Genomic DNA, 20,118 nt, shown 5'->3' with positions numbered 1-20,118 from the left:
CCAGCAGACTGTCGAATCGAAACAGCCGCTGCTGCTGTAGCTCTCAAACAACTCGGCAACGCTCTAGCTACCGGATCCAAAGTCGATGAAAAATAAGCACATGGACGCTGCTTATCGCCTAACTGTTGAGTCAAAACTGACAATGCACATCCCTCTCACTCGTGGACATACAATGTGAAAGGCTTACTGTAGTCGGGGGTACCCAACACAGGAGCTGAACACAACGCATCACGTAATTCTGAAAAGCTCTTCTGACATTCGTCAGTCCAACGAATAGGATTTGGAGTATCCTTAACAGTAAGAGCTATCAAGGGCTTTGCAAGCAACGAAAAATTAGGGATCCACTGTCTACAGTACGACGTAATACCTAAGAAAGCACGTACTTCTCTCTGTGTCGTAGGCACACTCATTTTCGTAATCGCTTTAATTCTTTCTGGGGTTAGTTTCTTTCCCTCCTTCGATAAGAGGTGACCTAAATAGGTAACTTCTTGTCGACCATATTGCAACTTCGAAAGAGAAACCTTATGATGGAAATCAGACAAATGACGTAACAACAACAAAGTAGCCTCTGTACAGATCTCTTCATTGTCAGCGGCAACTAACAGATCGTCAACATATTGAATAAGAGCAGCACCATCAGGTAAAACCAACAAATCAAGTTGCGTCTTCAAAGCTTGGCTATAGATCGATGGACTCGCGCAATAGCCTTGAGGAGCGCTCTTAAAGCGGAAGCTTCGTCCTCCTAAAGAGAAGCCAAAGATATCCCTACTTTCTACGGCAATCGGGATGCTGAAGAAAGCATTCTTCAAGTCAATCACCAAAAACCACGTGGCTGTAGCTGGGATCAAAGTCAGTAAAGCGGTGATATCAGGTACAACAGTAAATTGCGGAACTACAATCTTGTTCACCTCGCGGAGATTGATCACGAACCTATATACAGGAGGCTGTGAAGAATCAGTTCTCTTCAGAACAGGCAAAACCGGACTATTGCACACATTACCTCTTGTTTCCTCAATCACACCCTTTTCAATCAGATCATAGATGATCGCCAGAAGTGCTCTTTCACCATCACTTGAAATGCGATACTGTGGAATGCGTGGCAATCTAGCATTCGCCTTCAACGTCACAACATATGGCGGAATCTCTAAAAGACCCACATCGTTCGGACCAGTAGCCCAAAGAGAGTCAGGGAGAGAAAACAATTCAGGTGGAAGTCGATCTTTAGATAAATACATCGGAGAGATCACTCTCTTACCCAATGTAAGATGTACTCCCGAAGGAGAACAATATAGCGTCGCATATAATCTCTTTAACAAGTCCAATCCCAACAAGTTCTCACCACAACCAGTCGTCAGAATGAGGGGTGCTTCGAATTCACAAGGTCCAACAGAAATAGACAACGGACTAGAAATCGGATTCGTAACCGGGGCTCCAGAAAAACCTACTGAAACATACTTTAAGCCAGACAAAGGTGCGCCAGGGAGTTTAGAGTGCATGATAGAACTCTTCGCAGCACCAGTATCCAACAGAAAAGGCTCTGACACACCTGATGCAATCACTTCGACATAGGGTCCACTCTGATCTACTGGAACTGAAACAACTCCCTCTCTTTGTCTATGGCTGTCCTAGCAATCATTACCATCCACATCCTCACCTTCAACATAGTAATCGTCTGCATAGTACTGTGCCGTTCTACCAGACGCACCATTCTGCTGATCAAAGCTATTCATAGAGTTCTGTGGAGGCAAAGAACGCGTATTCTGACCACGACCTCTACCTCTAGAAGCTTTTTGAACACCTCGACCTCTCACACTAGAAGCACCATTTGTGCGCTGTAACAGAACCGGACAACTACTCTTGAAATGACCCTCTTCTTTGCAATATGCACAATGGTTAGGGCCTACAGGAAAACGCTGTTGAGAAGACTCGAACCTTTGCGAGTTTCTCTGATATTGCTGAGGTCGCTGATAATCGCGCTGATTATTATGAGGCGGATAAGCTTGCTGTAGAAGAACTTTAGTCTTCAATTCCTTAGTCTTCCTATCCGCTTTCTCTATCTCATCCTTGTTCCTTTTTCATAGTACTGGGCAGTAGCCAAATTCTGCGCTGACGTAGAAACAGCCCAAGCACTCTCAGAATCCTTCAGCTTATTGCACAATTCTGGAAGCAAATGATGAACAAATTTGTCAATGAACAACCTTTGACCACCTTCGGTACTCATGTCCTGACCACTGTGGTCTACAAATGTTTCTTCGAACCTAGTGAAAAAGTCGGACACAGTTTCGTCTTTCTTCTGCTTGCATGCAGACAACTTGTCTCAATTAACACGCAAAGCAGGCATTAAAGTCTTCATATAATCAATAATCCTACCAGGTAGTTCAGCAATTATATCTTCAGGCTTAGCACCACCTACTTGTCTAGTATCTGCAGCTCTAAGATTATCCCATGTATCACCTAATTCCTGCGCATGATCCGTGTGATGAATCTTTCCCAAATAGGTTGTGGAACAACATTCCCAAACAACATGTCTATATCTGCTAGATTCATGATACATGAATCCGCAGTTTGAGATAGCTCCTTATAAAACCCTGCTGGATTTTTGCGCGGATCAGGCAAAGTCTGCTGAAGAGCTAAAACTTCTGCACGTTTCCATGGAACATGTACCCAAACAAGTTGAAAGTGTGGCGGAATCGCTAGATTAGAAGCTGCATCACCAGGCCTCCAAACTGGAGGAATCTCACGTATCGGATATTGACACGCCTTTCTCCTAACCGACGGATCAGGATCAAACAATCGCTGAGAAGGAGATTCACTCCCAAACGACAACAACGTTGCAACTGCTTTCTCAACCTCGAGACCCAGAACAGTACCTTTCGCAAACTCAGAACATACACGATACAACTCAGGCAGAGTTTGTCCTACCTCACTATCTTCCCATTGTTTACGAAGAAAAGAACACATCATATCAAAAACATATCTTTGTTTCGGTGCTTCCCATTGATGGAAAACATCCATAACACCCTCAAGATCATAGTGCGAAGGATACGTAACCCATTTACGCGCTAAGTGATCTAACAATGTCCTTTCATTAGCATCAGGCAATTGACTACGCGATTGTCTACGCTCAACAACAGGAGGCATACCCAATGAACCCAACAGAGGAGAAAAAATACTAGCAACCGCATCAGTCATTCTCTGTCGAGCAGAAGGAGAAGGTGACAAAAGAACAGGAGACGGAGCAGAATGAGAGGAAACCAAAGACGGAACAGTAACAGGAGGAGTAAACAAGACAGGCGTAGGCGTAGCAGACGAAGGAGGTAGCAAAGGTGGCGACCCTTGAGAAGGCTGCACCAAAGGAATAGGAGCCAACGTAAGAGGAGCTGGCTGTTGAGGAATCACAGGTGGCAAAGCAACCGGAGGTTGCGCAACTACGACTTGTGGGGGTGCCGTAACATTCTGTGCATAAGGGGGTGGCGAACTCAATAGATGCGACATTAAAGGATCTTTCACAAGAACTTTCTTCTCTTCTTGCTGTTGAGGTGGCAAAGCTGGGTAGCACTTGTCTACCGCTAGTTTACGCTGCCTAAGCATCTGTTCGCATTCTTGTTCTTCTTCATTATCCCTAAACTGTATAGCAGCTTGCGCCATTGACATACCTCGTTCTCGTTTATTTTTCTTCGCTAACTTTCTGTTTGGCTTCCTTTTGTCATATGCGGAAAGAGTCAAACATTGCCGGCCGGGCTTTCTTCTTGAACAGTTTGACTTCGAGATTGTTTAGAATCTCAGTTTCAAAGCTACCATAACAGGGCCACTGTAGGACACCGTCTTTCCTAGTATATTTAACCCACATCTCATTATACGCGATGGGGCCCACTCCATGTTTTACGTAGAGCTCATAGGTCGGAGTTCCAATCGGAGGAACCGGACACGAATCCTCCAATCGGGAATCCATAGTACAACCAAAACCAAATATCTTTCCAAGTCTGCTAAGACCAGGCATCTTCGCTCACTAGTCTAGCTTCAAACTTCAAGGGAAATCTCAAAACTGTAGTCTCGTGAATACACGAGTCCCTCGGCTTTGGGGCCTGCAGGTACTAAATCAAAGCAATCCCGAAGGATACCCAAACAAAACTAAGGACTGGGAGACGCTCCACTCATACTTAACTGAAATGTCGATGGCGTCACCAGAAGACCCGTCTATTGTCTCGCTCTACAAATCATCTAATGGCTCCAAGACAGGACGACAGTCAGGGCAGCAGTCCTTCGTAGCCGTCGGTAAGCGGGGAACCTCGCAGCAAAGACTTTCGGACCATGACGACATACAGGGGTCGATGAAGTGGCAGGCCTTCCTCCAGAATTTCCACACGAAGCTCCTCACGATCTTCGGGCTTGGACCGGTACCGCTGAAGTCGCCCCACGTTGGGCGCCAACTGAAGAACCGGGTTTTAGAACCCAGTGGCGCCAGGGATAACACCCGATGTCTTCGTATTCCCCTGCCTCGGCAAACAGAGACACAGGACACTTCTTGATGACGTCAAAGACCAAATTTATTGGCTGCAACCAGGAACAGAGGTCTACGAAGCACAACACGCGGGGTTCGCTAGAGACTGCACAAATTCATGGAGCGGAGCATCGTCTTTTATGCCAAAAATCACATTCCTGGCTAGCATCAATTACATACAAACTGACCAATGGAACGGTGACATTTCAAACATATCGCATGACGACAATCCCACTTTCCGTTGTCCAGTCCACCAGAAATGACCAAGCAAATTCCAATATTCCTGTTCGATCAGGCCGGACAAACCCATCATAAACATCACATCAAATCATCACAAACCCAAATCAATGATTAAGCCATAAAGGAAGGAACAGAAGCAGATGAGAAGCAAGATAGAAGGGTGTGTGCATGTACCATAAACTCAGCAATGTCCTGCTCTTTGATCTCTATCTGACCAGCTGCTTAACAAGGAACTGGCTCAGCGAGGTCAGCCTCGGGCAAGGGAGTCAGTTCGGCCAGGTCACACAAAAGTCAGTTAAGGTGTACATGTCCCAAAGACTCGTTCGGCCATAGTCATCGGCCTATGTGAGGGCAACCACACAAAATGGCTGCCGCACACAAAATGGAACCAGAGGGTTCAAACGAAATCCCTGAATACGTAGTGTTCCCATTGTTTGGTTATGACAAAAACACTCGTACATTCCGCACTCGTGATTTGCAGTCCGCTGACATCAAAATCGTCTATATCCGACGACCTACATTGATCGGGTTCAGAATCACCGAACCACAGACCCTCAGAGTTATAGGACCACAGAACCACACATGAAAGTCCCTTGTAAAAGGTACCATGGGTACCAAGGGCACTATGACCAGGGAAGGCCTCCAAGGGCTGCAGCACATATTGCGCCACCCTTAGAGGTCCTATACCTAACACACACACTGCCATTGCAGGTTGTGTGTTTTGGTGCAGAGAAAAGTGAAGAGTCGGCATGGCACACAATCCTGTGTGCCATGCCTGCAACCCATTGCCTATAGTATAGGTATAGGTACAACACCCCTCTAGCTAGGTGCACTATACCACTGGTGAAGGTATAGTTGCATGATCACTGTGCCCCTACAGTGTCTATGTTCATTCGTATACATTGTAAGAGCAGTAAAGCCATAAAGAGATTATGATCTGGGAGCTTGTCATTACAAACTCTACAGCACCATAATGGCTTTACTGAATTCTGGGAAGTTTTGTAGCAAACGTCTCTGCATAATAAATCCACACTGATGCCAGTGTGGAATTTATCATACCATGCACTCAGAGGGCATCTTAGAGATGCCCCCTGAAAAACGACCAGCCTCTGGTGGGTATCCTGATCATTGGTAAACACCAGCCTGCCACCACGAGACATGCTTCTGGACCCCTGGGGTGAAAGCCTTCAGTCCCTGAGCCCAGAAACAAAGCCTTTCCTAGGCAGAGCTGGTCAACCCCACCCCCCCCCCTTTGAAGGTCAGGAAGAACCATCTGTGGCAGGGGTGCTTATTTATTTATTTATTTATTTAAGGGCTTATATAGCGCTAATATTGACTCCCGAAGGAGTATCTCTGCACTCAAAACGCTCAAAACGGACGGAGGAGGAGAGGAAATGGATCTAAAAAATTCACAGCTTAAAGGGCTTTGTCACCTATGTAACGAGGCCCCCAGCCTCTCCTGCTATCAGGAGCAGGCCCCATTACTTTCTCACCTCCTTTTTGGCTGGAAGACAGACGGGACAATTTAGAACAGCCCAGAAGGGGGCCCAACTCTGCCAACCCCTCCCCTCAGGCAGGGGAGGCGAGGTGAAGCCCACTCTTTAGTGCCCGCCATCTTGCAGATCAGGATTAGGGATTGTGCCCACTCCCCCACGTGGGGTGAACACACCAAGGGTGTAGTCACACTAAGGTCCGTAGCCCACGGACAATTGACCTTGAGAAGCTTAAAACACCCACTAGAAACAGTATTTAGGGGGCAGCCCTGAACCAAGAAGACACATTTCCGCAACCTACAAAGAAGAAGGATGAAAGAAGATGCCCAGCAGAGGAGACTGCAGGGAAGAACTGGCTTGGCCAAAGCCCTACCAGCCAGTCTGCAGTTTCCAGAGACCCTGCGCCAAGAGTCACCTTGTCCTCCAACCAGAACCTCCAAAACCCCTAGGAGGACAGACTGCCTTCAATGAAGACTGGATCTCCTGTGAACAGCAGCTCTGTTCAAAAGAATCTCCAGAGAAAGACTCAGAGCCTGCTGAGGACAAAGACACCAGACGCCTGGAACCACCAATGCATCCAACGCCCACGGCCGGAGTCTGAGTGGTCCACCAGTCTCAGCAAGTTCCCCCAGCACTGCAGAGTCCGAGACTCCCGTTGGTTTACCCCCTCGGGCTCCCTAACGTCACATGCAGCCTCGGCATGGAGACCCCCCGCCCCCACTAACCGCGAGTGGCCCAGTAAGGTGAAATCCGACCTCAAAAGGCACCCCTGCATCCGGCCGCCCTGCTCCAAGGAGGAAACTACCTGAGGCGTACCTACGTCCCTGAGCCCTCCAACTTACCTGCCCAGCTGTTGGTTTCTCCTGGAAGACTTCCTGGACTGAACCTGCAGCTAAAAAACAAAAAAATGGCAATCTCCATGGAAAAGAACAGGGCACCTGACCCCCTGGCTGCCCCAGTGCCGCTGTGGGTCCTTGTGTGCTAAATAGTATCCCCCTTGCCCTGAGCCTAAGTCCAGGAGCTTTTCTCCCACAACCTTGTTTCCTGCTTGTGAACAGCCTCCAACTGGAGTCTACCATCCCCCAATGGATAACATTGGGCCTCCGCACTGTGCACCCGGCCACCCTAGTGCAGCTGAGGGTGCTTGAAGTGCATCCATGACCCCAGGGGAACCCTGGTTCTAACCCCAGAAAACCAACATCCATACCTAAGTACTTACCGTTAAGTCAATAACATTGTTCTCTCCCATAGGACTGCATTGACTGCTTTCTTGTGAAAATTGTTGGTGTGGTGTTGGTTTGTACAAACCTTAAATTTACAAAAAACTGATTTACTTACCTTTCCTCTAGAAAATGTCCCCGTTTGATATCTAGGCATATAACACTGAGTAGAGAAAGTAACTTGAAAAGTAACTTGAAAATTAATTAGAAAATAAACTGTAAAGTAATTCAAACGGCTTTAAAAACAAATGACTTACCTGTAACCCATCCAATTGCATTCAACTGTACTTAACTGCATTATTCATTCAAAGTGTTACTATACTTACCTGTTCAAGGCCTGGCTTGGTTGTAGAAAATGAAATACAACTAAATAATATTTTTATACAAACAGACTGATCTGAGCTCAGTCTTTGAGCGTGTGACATCATTTCTTGCCTGAGTGTGTACAATAAATGCTTAACACTACACTCTGATAAAGCCTTACTGCTCGCCCACACTACCACAAATAGAGAGTAAGGTATTATTGTTGTTATGTTATTGTTATATGTACTTCTAAAGCGCAACACTCATCCAACAAGGATATCACGGCGCTGAAATTGAGCAGTAAACCATGGGCAATTACCAGAGACTACTGTTTATTCTAATATAGGAAATAATGCAGTTTTTAATTTTTTCTTAAAGGTGATGTAACAATCCGTAAGTCGGAGGTTGATAGGCAGATCATTCCAACACTTGGCAGCAAGGTGCGAAAAGGCATGTCCACCCATCCTGGATAGTTTGATTCGTGTGGTGACTGCTTTGGCTGAGGCTTGTGAACGTAAGTTCCGAGCTGGAGCATAGAGCTTAATTCTATTCCGCAGAATGTAAGGACCAGTATTATGTAAAGTTTTATGAGCAATGCATAACATTTTGAAAGATGCTCTTTGCCTCATAGGCAGCCAGTGTAACGCTCTCAAGCAGTTGGTAGCCGAATCATACTTTCTTTTATTGCAGATAGCTTTAGCTGCCGCATTCTAGACCAATTGTAGTTTTGAGAATAAGTAATCCGCCATACCAACAAATAGCGAATTACCATAGTCCAGCCTACTAACTAGTAGAGACTGGACTAGGATCTGTCTGCATTCCAATGGAATCCAGGGAATGACACGTTTCAGCATTTTTAGTATGGCAAATCCTTTGCCACATATTGTGGTAACATGATGTTTCATAGATAAAGTAGTGTCCATCTGGATTCCCAAGTTTCTGGCGGACGAGGTTGGGTTTGGCGGAGTGCCTAAGGTATTTGGCCACCAAGAATTGTCCCAAAGCTGTTTAGCTCCGCCGAAAAGGTGGATTTCTGACTTGTCAGCATTTAGTTTCAAGTAGTGACCGTGCATCCAATTGGATAGCTCTGACAAGCAGTTATGCAGTCTATTTTTGGCGTCTTCTTCGCCATTTAGGGTTACCATCAGCTGAGTATCGTCAGCGTAAGAGCAGATATTGATACCCCATTTTTTGCCTATAGACGCCAATGAAGAAACATAAACATTGAACAATGTTGGGCTCAATGTTGCTCCTTGAGGCACCCCATATTTGATCTTCCGAGGAGTAGAGGTAAAGTTTCCTAAACAGATGGACTGGGATCTATTCGATAGAAAAGACTCAGCCAGTTCAGGGCTTTACCTTGTATTCCTTTAGCAGCTAGCATATGTATTAGCAGTTTGTGAGAAACGGCATCAAACGCCGCTGATAAATCAAGTAGTATCAGGGCGACCGTTTTGCCTTTATCAACCTGCATTCGAATATCGTCCATCACAGCCAAGAGCGTTGTCTCAGTACTGTTATTTGATCTAAAACCAGTTTGAGAGACGTCCAGCAGGTTATTGATTTCCAGAAAACTTGACAACTGTTTAGTTACCAATCTTTCTAAAACCTTAGATAGGTATGGAAGCTGTGAAATGGGACGGTAATTGGCTGGATCGTTTATATCCGCGCCAGCTTTTTTCAGTAATGGGATTACAGCTGAATTTTTCCAAACTTCTGGGAATACAGCTTGCTCCAGGGAAAGATTAAGAGCTTTTGTAACTGCTGGACAAATTATGGGTGTTAATTGGGAAAAGATATAGTGTGGACAAACATCCCATGGCGAACCTGATTTAATTTCTAACATGGCCTTGCTAACCTCATCTTCAGAAAAACGGCCGAAAGTAGAGCAGCTGGCCTGCAGAGTAGAATCAACATGATACTCTACATGGACCTGGCTGTAAAGGAAGCATATATTTTATCGATTTTTTCACTAAAAAAATCACTAATTTTAGAGCAGTTTTCGTGTGAAGGAGTCAAGTTAGAGGTGAGGCTAGGGGGATTGCAGAGTTCTTTTACTATTTTGAAAAGCTCCTTGGACGAGTTTTTATTCTCTAGTATTTTTTGGGAAAAGTAGTCTTTCTTTGCTTTACGTATGGCTGTATTGTATATTTTCAGTTGATGTTTATAGGTGGCTCTGTCTTCGGGTGTTTTACTTAATCTCCATTTGTGTTCCAGTGTAGTACATTTTCTTTTTTCAATTTTTAGGTCTAAACCATACCATTTCTCAGAGATTTTCCGTCTAGGTCGATCTATTGCGTGGGTCCGTGAACAATGATCCAGCGCTTTCTCTATGTTGCCAAGCAATTGACAAATTTCTTCCTCACATGCGGTTCCAGAGTTGGAATTATGAAAAAACTCTTCTTTAAATTTTTCCACAGAAAACTTACTCCAGCATTTTGTAGAGTTAGTCGACTGAACTAACGGTCTTTTATTTTTTATAGGTAGGTTCAAGGTAAATTCTATCCTATAGTGATCCGTCCAAGTCAAAGGTGTTATATTTGTGATGGTAGTATTTGTTATGTTAGTGAATATAAGATCTAACATGTGCCCCGCTCTATGTGTGAGGTATGCTATTTTCTGCGTCAATTGCATAATTTCCATATCGGTTGCAAGGCGTTTAGTTAGGGGATTGTCATGTAGATCGAAATGAGCATTAAAGTCGCCGAGGTCTATAATGTTTTTATAATTGAGACAAACTGGAAGAATTTGTTCCAGGAGTTGGGTGCTAAAATCAATTGTACTACTAGGAGGATTATAAATGATCGCACCTCCAAGGATCACCTGAGTATTAATAGAGATGGAGAAAATCAGGACTTCATGTTTACTTCATGTTTACTTAACCATCAGTCTGTTTATTATCTACTTTTACCTCTGCCTACTTTTGGGGTTCCACAGGACTCTGTGTAGACTATACCTTACTTTGGTATAGTATATACAGAGCCAGCTTCCTACACTTTCTCCCAGTGCATACATATCACATGTTGTGCAATGGTCTCTATCCTTACACAAAGCAAACCCTTTATAATGGAAAGCATGGATGCAGTCGAGTGGCGAGACAATAGAGAAGGTAGGGATGATATTTAGGGGAACCCCTTAAAAACACACCATCTATCCCACTCTAAAAATGTAACCTTAGATAATTGTGAGAAGAACATCACCTTCTTCAGAGAAGAGCATCACCTTCTTCGGAAAAGAACATTACATTGGCCACGACCCCTAGCCAACAATAGGACTGTCCATAATGGGTGATTCACTGTTGTATGGTCAATCAAGCACCAATGCTGCTCCGTTTCTCTGCTGCACTGTTCCCCCATAAAAACTACCAGCACGGCTTGGAAGTAATTTTGGATGTCTTGCAACTCCAGTCTCCAAAATTGTGGAGTGAGGAACATCAGCATCTTAGCGTTCTGATGGCCTTACTATTTCAAATGAAGTTGCTGATAAACCGCTGAGATACTTAACCATTAAGACAAGGATCGCCACTGTGATTGTTAGGAACAAATAACATAATTTGGGGAGAGCTGATGTACTGATTTCTGTAACCCATACAAGCTGAGAGATAGCCCCTTTTTGGCAGATCTGAAGTTCTTGCTGGACCACTTTGGGAAGCAGGGGTTAATAAAGCTCTACCATTTTGAGTATAGGTGGGGCTAATTGTATGCCCAAATAACTGATGGATTCGTATGTCAACTACAGTGAGGATCCCCTCTTGGCCCTTTGGAGTAGCTAGATTCGAGGCCTCAGTTTTAAAAATGGATTGTGAATCCCAAGGCTTCAATGCACCTTTCTAGGTATGACATAATAGGGGGAAGAGACTCTGAAATGTTCAATTTTTTTAAACTTGTGCTTAAACAAAAGGTTTAAAGACTGAAGAATACGCGAAACCAAAAAGTACCTCTCAAATATTATTTTATATTACAGAAAGCACTAGGTTTGAATAATCAATCTTAAATGAGTGTAAGTTTAAAAGCAGGAAAACACCATTGTGGCAAATAGACTTATGCATTTTGAAAAGTAGAGAGAGTCAACTTACAAACCTTGAGGCAGACTGCATACATTGTTTTAGAAAAAAATATCTTACAGTTCTTGGTTACTGCTGAACTTCTCTGTAGGGCAGTGTTGGGACAAAAAAGTCCCTTGTATAGTGACGGACATGTACCCCTCACTTGAGTGACCCAGTTGTGGTGGTATCTGGATCCTTTGTAATGATTTTTATTCATGAGCAAACACAGATCACTCCTGTTCCTTATGATCTAGGACTGTCTCATGGATTGTGGTCTGCTTAGATCGGGAGGGGCATACAAAGCGTTACGTAGCATGAGCACAATGGGGGAAGCATGCCCTCTTCTTAATAATCAGTAGAGCGAACATGTTGTCTATTTGTGTCACTAGAGTGATGCTTTTTGGCCCACTCCAGTAAAGTTCCACTGCTGTGCACTTAACTCAATCCTTGGCCTGCATTGTATTGCTTGCAGAGCGAGGAAGTAAGTTTACTTGAGAGATGGTTCAATGCAGGAGAAATATCGTAAGTGACTGTGTGTGCACCGGAGTATGTATGTGTGCTTGAGAGATGGCACAGTGCAGGAGAAATAGCGCTGTTTGCTTTTGAAAGGATGCAACTGGTCCAAGGGGACTGGACACATCTAAGAAAGGAGACGGGACGGATACGAGAATCATAATGAGTAGGGATGGGACCCTTTGATTAACTTTTAAAGCACATTTCACTGAGGCCGACTTTCAGATGTGAACTTCTAGGTACTCATGTGGCCTTTGTTTAGAGCTATCACGTTTGGAGACTGTCCTGCTGTGATAGACTGCTCTCTAGAGAAGATCACAACAAAGAAGTGGGCCTTCAAAGTGAGCAACCTCCGGAACACGAATTTTAAATGCAGAGACCCTAAATCACAAGTGTGTCTAGAAATGGATTATAGAAAGGGCACCTTGAGACCCCCAAGTTGTCAAACTGAAACTGTGCATCAGCTTTAAGAAGCTCAGCGCAAACTCTGCCGGTTGTAACCAGGTCTGAGTACTACTGGTGTGCTAATCCCCCATGTTGGGTGAGGAAACATCACCCAGGAGGATCCCTAACACTCGCCTGGAACACCAGCTTCTGCCTGACCCAAGACCAGTGGGCCCTGTGAGGTGCTGGAGATTGTGGGATCCTATTGCATGGATTTTGGGAGCGGAGTGTAAGATTCTTGTCCATCCGGCCACTGCACCGACCGGGTTGTCGATGCACAAAAGTTTGCGACCTCCAGTGAAGAATAAGGGTTACCGCACAACCGTCACTTTGTTTGTGCCGTTCATGACCCCCATATGCCAGGGAGGGGCCACGGTGAATAAAGAGGGCTGCCACCCTTTATGTGCTGAGAGACCCCCACCTGTGTGTCAACATAAAGGAGCACTGAAAGAGGAAGAGGGCTGTTGCACTGCCCTCACGTGCAGGGGAGAAGACACCATGGACCATGACCCATTGAGAGAGAGCGCAACTACTTTAAATCTGCATCCGAGAACATCAGAGATCTGCCCATGAAACCCAGGAGAGATTTACCGCATCAGAGAAGAACCAAGGACAGCAGCCTCTGTGACTGTAGCTTCACCCTGTCTGGACACCATTGAATGAGAAAGGGGTGCCCGGAAACTGTGAACTGCTACTCCATGAGAGCAGGTAATACCGTTGGACAGGTTGTCAGGGTGAACATGCTCTGAATTAACATGCTCCAGCGCAGAGACTCAAGGATCTTGCCAAAGAGCCCCATAGAATGTCTGAGACTAAGACTCATTAGCAGAGCTTAGCTTGGATGTCACCGCACGTTAATGGGAAATAATCATCATCCATAAATGCAGAGGTGGGACTGGAAATCTGACCAGGGTAATACTAGTGGGTTTGCCTCTAGACGGCTGTGTATATTGTTTGCAGTGTGTTGAACTGTACTTTGTAGATAAATACTTATTTTTACATAAAAACATGTATTTGAGTGGACCATCATTTATTGGGGTGGCTGGATGTATGAGTTGTGAGTGTATGCTCATCATACACCTACCTCCTCCCTGAGAGGTCTTGGAATGCTCAAACTGCACTACCACTGCAAGTCATGTGATGTCTGGGTATTTGGCCCAATTGCTAAGAGCCTATAGTAGGCTGGGCCCTGGGACATCAGGAGTAAAAGGCATCAAACATCACAGTAGGGGCCCAGTATTTCCTGCTTGACCCGTAGCCCTATGAACTCGGTTCTCACAGTCTCTCTTATTAATTCTAGATTCAGGGAAACAGAACACCCTAAAAATTCATAGGAAAATTCTCAGCCACGATTTCTATTATTTCTAGTCATGTATAGATCCAGTGGCGGTCTAGCGGGAACCAAAGGGAGAAGCTTCGGGGAGATAATACTTTTGGCCCTTCGCTCACCTGGTAAAAATGTGTAGAATGTATCGCTCCTTAAATAGTAATTACCAATTACATATGAGACACTAAATTTCTGGGTGAGGATGGGACACGGACAGTCTGGGGAGTGCATATCCAGGAGTCTGGTTTGGCTCAAAGTGGCAAATCACCACACAAGACAAGCCATCAACCGATGTAATTCAGGCAACAAATGTCATGAAGAAATATGATCAAGACCTTAAAATGAAAATGTATTTCTCAACATTTCTCAGTGTCTCAATTAATTATATATGAATAAATCACTGAATTTAGTCACATTTATTGAAATTAATATTTTTTTAATAAAAATTTCAAGAACATCTCCATGTTCTGACAAGATTAACATAAATTACCCAAAATGTCCAAAGGACCATACCCGACACACTGAAAACCAGGCAAGTCATCCCCATTCTAAAAAAACCCACTCTGAATCTGGAAACTCCAGATAACTACAGACCCATCTCGAATATCCCTCTTCTCGGGAAAGTACTGGAGAAATGTGTGCAGCTATAACTATGCCAACACATTGCCAATTTCAATCTAATTGACGAATTCCAATATGGGTTCAGGCCTGGGCACAGCACTGAAGAAACTACTCCTCACATTATTGACGATGCTCTCCTAGCCCTTGACCAAGGCAAAACCTGTCTTCTGATCCTTCTGGATCTCTCCTCGGCATTCGACACGGTCAACCACGAGAAACTCCTTGAACGCCTCGAACACAGGAGGGGCTTAGGAGGTAGCGTCATCAAATGGTTTGGTTCCTTCCTCCATAACTGCGCACAGAGATTCCTTGTCAATAACAACCTATCTGCTCCATCCATGATCTCCATCGGGGTCCCGCAAGACTCCACTCTGTCCCCTTCTCTCTTCAATCTCTACCTCGAACCTTTAGCTGAAATTCTCCACTCGGCCAACATCTCCTTCCACATGTATGCTGACGATACCCACATCTACATTAAAATCTCCTCTATTGAGGAGATCACCTATCTAAATGACACCCTGAAACTGACTGTCCATTGGCTTGCTAACAACCAGCTCAAACTGAATGCCAAAAAAACAGAGTTTCTTCTCATCTCACCCCCAAAAAAATCTGCAGAAATCCTAGAATGGACCAACTCCATCACAGCACTAAACGGCTCTCCTACCATTGTCTCTTGGTATTATTTTGGACCACCACCTGAATGTGATGGAACACATACACACAATGGCAAAAACTGCTAGATTTCATCTGAGCTACTTGAGAAAACTAAAACCCTTGCCTGGAACTGCCGACCTAAAAACCGCTGTGCAGGCGTTAGTTATCTCCAGAATTGAATATGGCTGCTCAACACTATCTAGCCTACCTAAGACTTCGACTGCCCCCTTAAAAGCATGCCTCAATGCAGCAGCCAGACTCTTATCCGGTTCAAAACATTTTTACCATATCTCTCTACACCTGAAGGCTTTGAACTGGCTTCCCCTTGAAGGCAGAATTCATCTCAAGCTTGCCTGCATCACTCACAAAGCCTTGTACACAAACTCCCCAGAATATCTCACCCAGAAACTTGTGGTATCTGGGAGATCCAGAAACTCCAGATCTGCTAGAGACTGCGTGCTCCTGTCAAACCCCTTCTGCAAGGCAAAAACATACAATTGAGCATTCTCCAGAGCAGCACCAAGAATCTGGAACTCGCTTCCTTCCTGTATCAGAAAAATACTGTCTCTGGCGCTCTTCAAAAAAGAATCTAAAACCTTCTTAATGAGCAAATTCCTCCAATAACGCCCCCTTTGTGCACTTTCGTGTGACCTGCTACCTGTAACGACTCTTACTCCTTCCAATGCTCCCTGTTCCTGTTTTTGTACATACCTTTCTCATCCTATTGTAATCAAATCGCTTGCCAATCTTGGAACTGTATTGACCCTTGTATATTTCCACAGCTTGTCCTACTTTTGTAATTTCCCCAACCCCCATCCTTGTATTCTGCCCACGCCACCCTGTACTTGGAACTGTACCATTTATTGTATACATCTCCTCCTTTTGCCTTATTGTACTCAAGTCATCGCGAATTGTGGAACTGTATTGACTCTTGTATATAGCCACAGCTTTGTCCCACTATTGACTTTTCCCTATCCCCCATCCCTGCACTTTGCCCTTGCCTTCTTGTACGTATCATATCTTTCCTTGTAAAGCGCTCTGATACCCTAACGGGTCATGTTCGCGCAATATAAAACTTCAAATAAAGAAATAAAATCACACCTTAAATAAAACTTACCCTATACACACACATTCATGCACGTAGTCCTAAGATGCATCTGTGTTTCGAATGTTTTCACAGATACTAAACATCAAACACAGTTGAAGATCATGCCTGTCTGAAACCGTGAAGCACTTCACACGCCCATTCTTGAAGAGCTGTTACCTAAGAAGTAAACTCTGTGGGGGCTCTGAGACCTATTTATTTTTTGCTAATAAATTAATTTCACTTATTGAGATCCTTAAATATGCTCTCGCCTCAGCTGTGCCAGACATAACATTAACATTGATTAGCATTTCCTGCCTTGCCTTTCTCTGCTGGCTTCTCTTGCTTGACAATCCAACCGATTTTAGGACAGGGTCAAAAACCTCACTGACTGCAACTAATTAATAAATAAAGAGGTCATAGGGACCCCAGAGAATTTGCTCTGCAGGTTACAGAACTTCAAAGGAGACTTCGGTGAGATATTCTTCTACTGTTTAAAAATGGGTTTGCACTTAACAATGCAGGGGGGGGTATTGTCCTCTTCATCCCCATTCCAAAATCTGGGGGGATGTATCCCCTCTATCCCTCACGGTCCTAATGCCTATACTAACCACTACCAAATGCTCATGGAAGTAGGGTATCTGTCTAGGGCTCAGCGGTAAGAGTCGCCAGGACTGAACTGGAAATAGAGAGAAGACGAAATTATAATAGTAGGAAAGGAAATAAATGAACAAGAGGCAGCCAAAGAAGAGACTATGGCAAAGACAATAATTCTAGTTTATAACTAAAAGTGTCTCTTTCTTGATTTGTGAGTTTGTGGGTGTAATGCTAGAAATGTGGGTGGCTGCAAGAATGAGTCAATGGGTGACTGAATAAATGAATGAATAAGAGCGAGGATGAGTGCACAGTACACAGATGATGAGTGAGTGAGTGCCTAAACTCACCAATTAATGAAGGGGCACTTCCAGTTTAGGCCAGACCTAATGGCTTTGGCATTGCTTGTTTACGGGCTGATGATTCAGTGCAGCACTTTGGGGAAAACACCTCAAAGTGGGGTGAATATAGTTACTGCTAGGAGGGCTGGATGACGTTTTTTCCGAGGTACCTCAATGTCATGTCAGCCAATGGGGAGATGGAGTAGATGCTACCTTTTCATTGTCTGCAATTAAAAAGGAGAAGGCATAATGTGAAAGAGTATGAGAGAAGAAGGAGCCTGTGGGGGTGGGATGATTGACTTTACCTGTGAAGGATGTGATGAACCACTTTACATGTGAAGGGTGTGACGGTCCACTTTACCTGTGAAGGGTGTGATGAATCACTTTACTTTTGATAGGAGTGAGCTGGATTCGATCACCATATACCAGCCACTCTACTTTCATCTTGTTCAGCACACTGCACTGCTGCTTTCAGTGTACTATACTGAGGGCCCTAGTTATCAAGGGGTTGCATCGCTGTTGCCCCATGCAACATGGCGCATGCATGATGCAACCGCAAAATGCAATTTACCAAGCCACACAAGTCTACTTTGCGTGACCCTGAGTAGCTTAATAAATCAGGAGTAACGCAGCGCAAATCGCTGTATTGCGTTACTCTGTGCCTGGGAGACGTTCCATGGGCGTTGCGTGGGTGTTCCCGTGCAACACCCATGGATATTGACGCATCCTCAGATTTACCATTATTGGTAGATCTGGGAATGCACCAAAATGCAATACCGTCCCAGAGGAGGCTTAACAAGGAAAAATATCTTTATTTCTCCTCGTCACTTCCTCTTTCTATGTGTGCTGCATTGTGCAGCACTCATAGAGGAAAATGCCTGGCTGTGGGGATTGTTTATGTGCAGGAAGTTGCCCCTTCCTGCATAAAAACAATCCTGCAAGCAACATAGGCACCCTCACACCATGTTGCAAGGGTGCCTGCATTGGCGCTATGCAGTGCATTGTGCGCCAGGGCTGGGAAAAGGCAGGAATGTACCTAATTGTGATAAATACGACGTATTCCTGCTCTTTCGCTGTAATGCGATGAGACCCACTAATGGAAAGCAATGTGTAGACTCCAAGTCCAGTAGTCCACGGTAAGCGAACAATAGTCTTGGAACAGACAGGGCATGTGATGTCGAGTGGACACGACCGAAAAAAATCGACTGTGTACCCACCGACAATCAGAAAATCGTAGCAGTCTATAAAAATGGACATTTCATTTGTATCTGTTTTATTACCTACCCAGGTTTTGAGCTCTTAAAGAAGGTTAAACTCTATCAATAACAAACAAAACATTTAGTTATGTGTAAAGACTTGACCTCTAACATATGCATCGGCTACCTCTGGCTGTTGCCATTGTGGTTTTGTGCTTTATAACATCATTAAATATTTATTGCAAAATGTGTGCTCAGTCTGATCTGATTTCCACAAGGCGGCCATATTCCGCCTTAGGGGAGAGGTTGGCATTCTTCCTAAATGGACGCCATCCATTGGAACCATATTGTTAAGATCACCTGTGTCACTTCTTCATTGCTGGGTGTGTGGCGCTGGACTGATGGGAAGGACAGGAGGGGTCGTGGCATGGATGCTTCACCATCTGCCAGCAGAGAGAGTCTCACTGCTCTGCTGGGGTTAAAATGTGCCATATTAATTCCTATGCATTGAATGATTTAAACATAGACCCCTATTGCCCAACCATGGGCCACCTAAAAGACCTGCCCAGCAGAGCCAATCAATGAATCATTTATAAAGCGCTGCAAATTACCCATGAGGGTTTCGAGGCGCTGGAGTTTCTCTCTGCTGCATGGTGATCTGTTCGTTCAAACAGCCAGCTCCTGAGTCCTTTCCTGAATTCCCGAAGCGATGAGGTGGTCCTGGGGTGCAGGGGAAAGTGGTTCCAAGCGTTGGCCCTGTGTGGAGGCGTGTGCCTCAATATGCTTTATTTGCTGCAACAGACGCGAATGACAGGAGCAATGTGTGTTTTTATCGATGCTCCAAGTGGGCCTTAGACCTGGTCGGGCAGGATGGCCTGATGTATACTGCCATCCTGAATAGAAGAGGCAGTTGCTGAAGTGGTGCAGGCAGGACCTGCCACACACCCGGAGTGGGGGTAAAGGTGACTTTGACAGTAGCAATATGTCAGCACAAATAGAACCTTGTTCACTGACCTATGTGGCATTCTGTATTTTTTCGGTAGGACGCAACCTAAGGGGCTTATTAGCTGGATGGGCTGCCATGAAGTCATGAAAGTCACGATTGCATTATCCTCTACATATCCTGCCAAGCGGGGCTGGTTTGAAGATTTTTGTCAGGCCAATTTTGTTTTCCAATCCAGCACTAAGCACTAACCTGTTTTGAGATTTAGATAAGGCATCAGCTCGCATAGGATTCAGGACAGTAGTGCCGTGATTGCACAGCACCATCTAGTGGCTAAGTTGAGATATGCATCAAATAAAACCACCAGAGAAGGTATGAGGAGCTGAGCCACCAGTATGTATCAATACTAAATAACAGAGACATGTCAGGCTCACATAGGGGTCTATTTACAAAATGTATTTTGTTGTACTTTTAATAGTACTACAGTACTGCTACTCATGAACTACATGGGCTCTTTCTTGGACGAAGAAGTGCTCTTGCAAAATGCAAATTGGAATATCCCGCCGCAAGGGAAACCTCAATCATGCAAACAAGCCAAG

The sequence above is a fragment of the Lissotriton vulgaris genome, chromosome 1_1 (assembly GCF_964263255.1).
Source record: "Lissotriton vulgaris chromosome 1_1, aLisVul1.2, whole genome shotgun sequence".
Lineage (NCBI taxonomy): Eukaryota > Metazoa > Chordata > Amphibia > Caudata > Salamandridae > Lissotriton > Lissotriton vulgaris.
The sequence above is the reverse complement of the archived record's forward strand: the minus strand, read 5'-3'. Positions refer to the sequence as shown.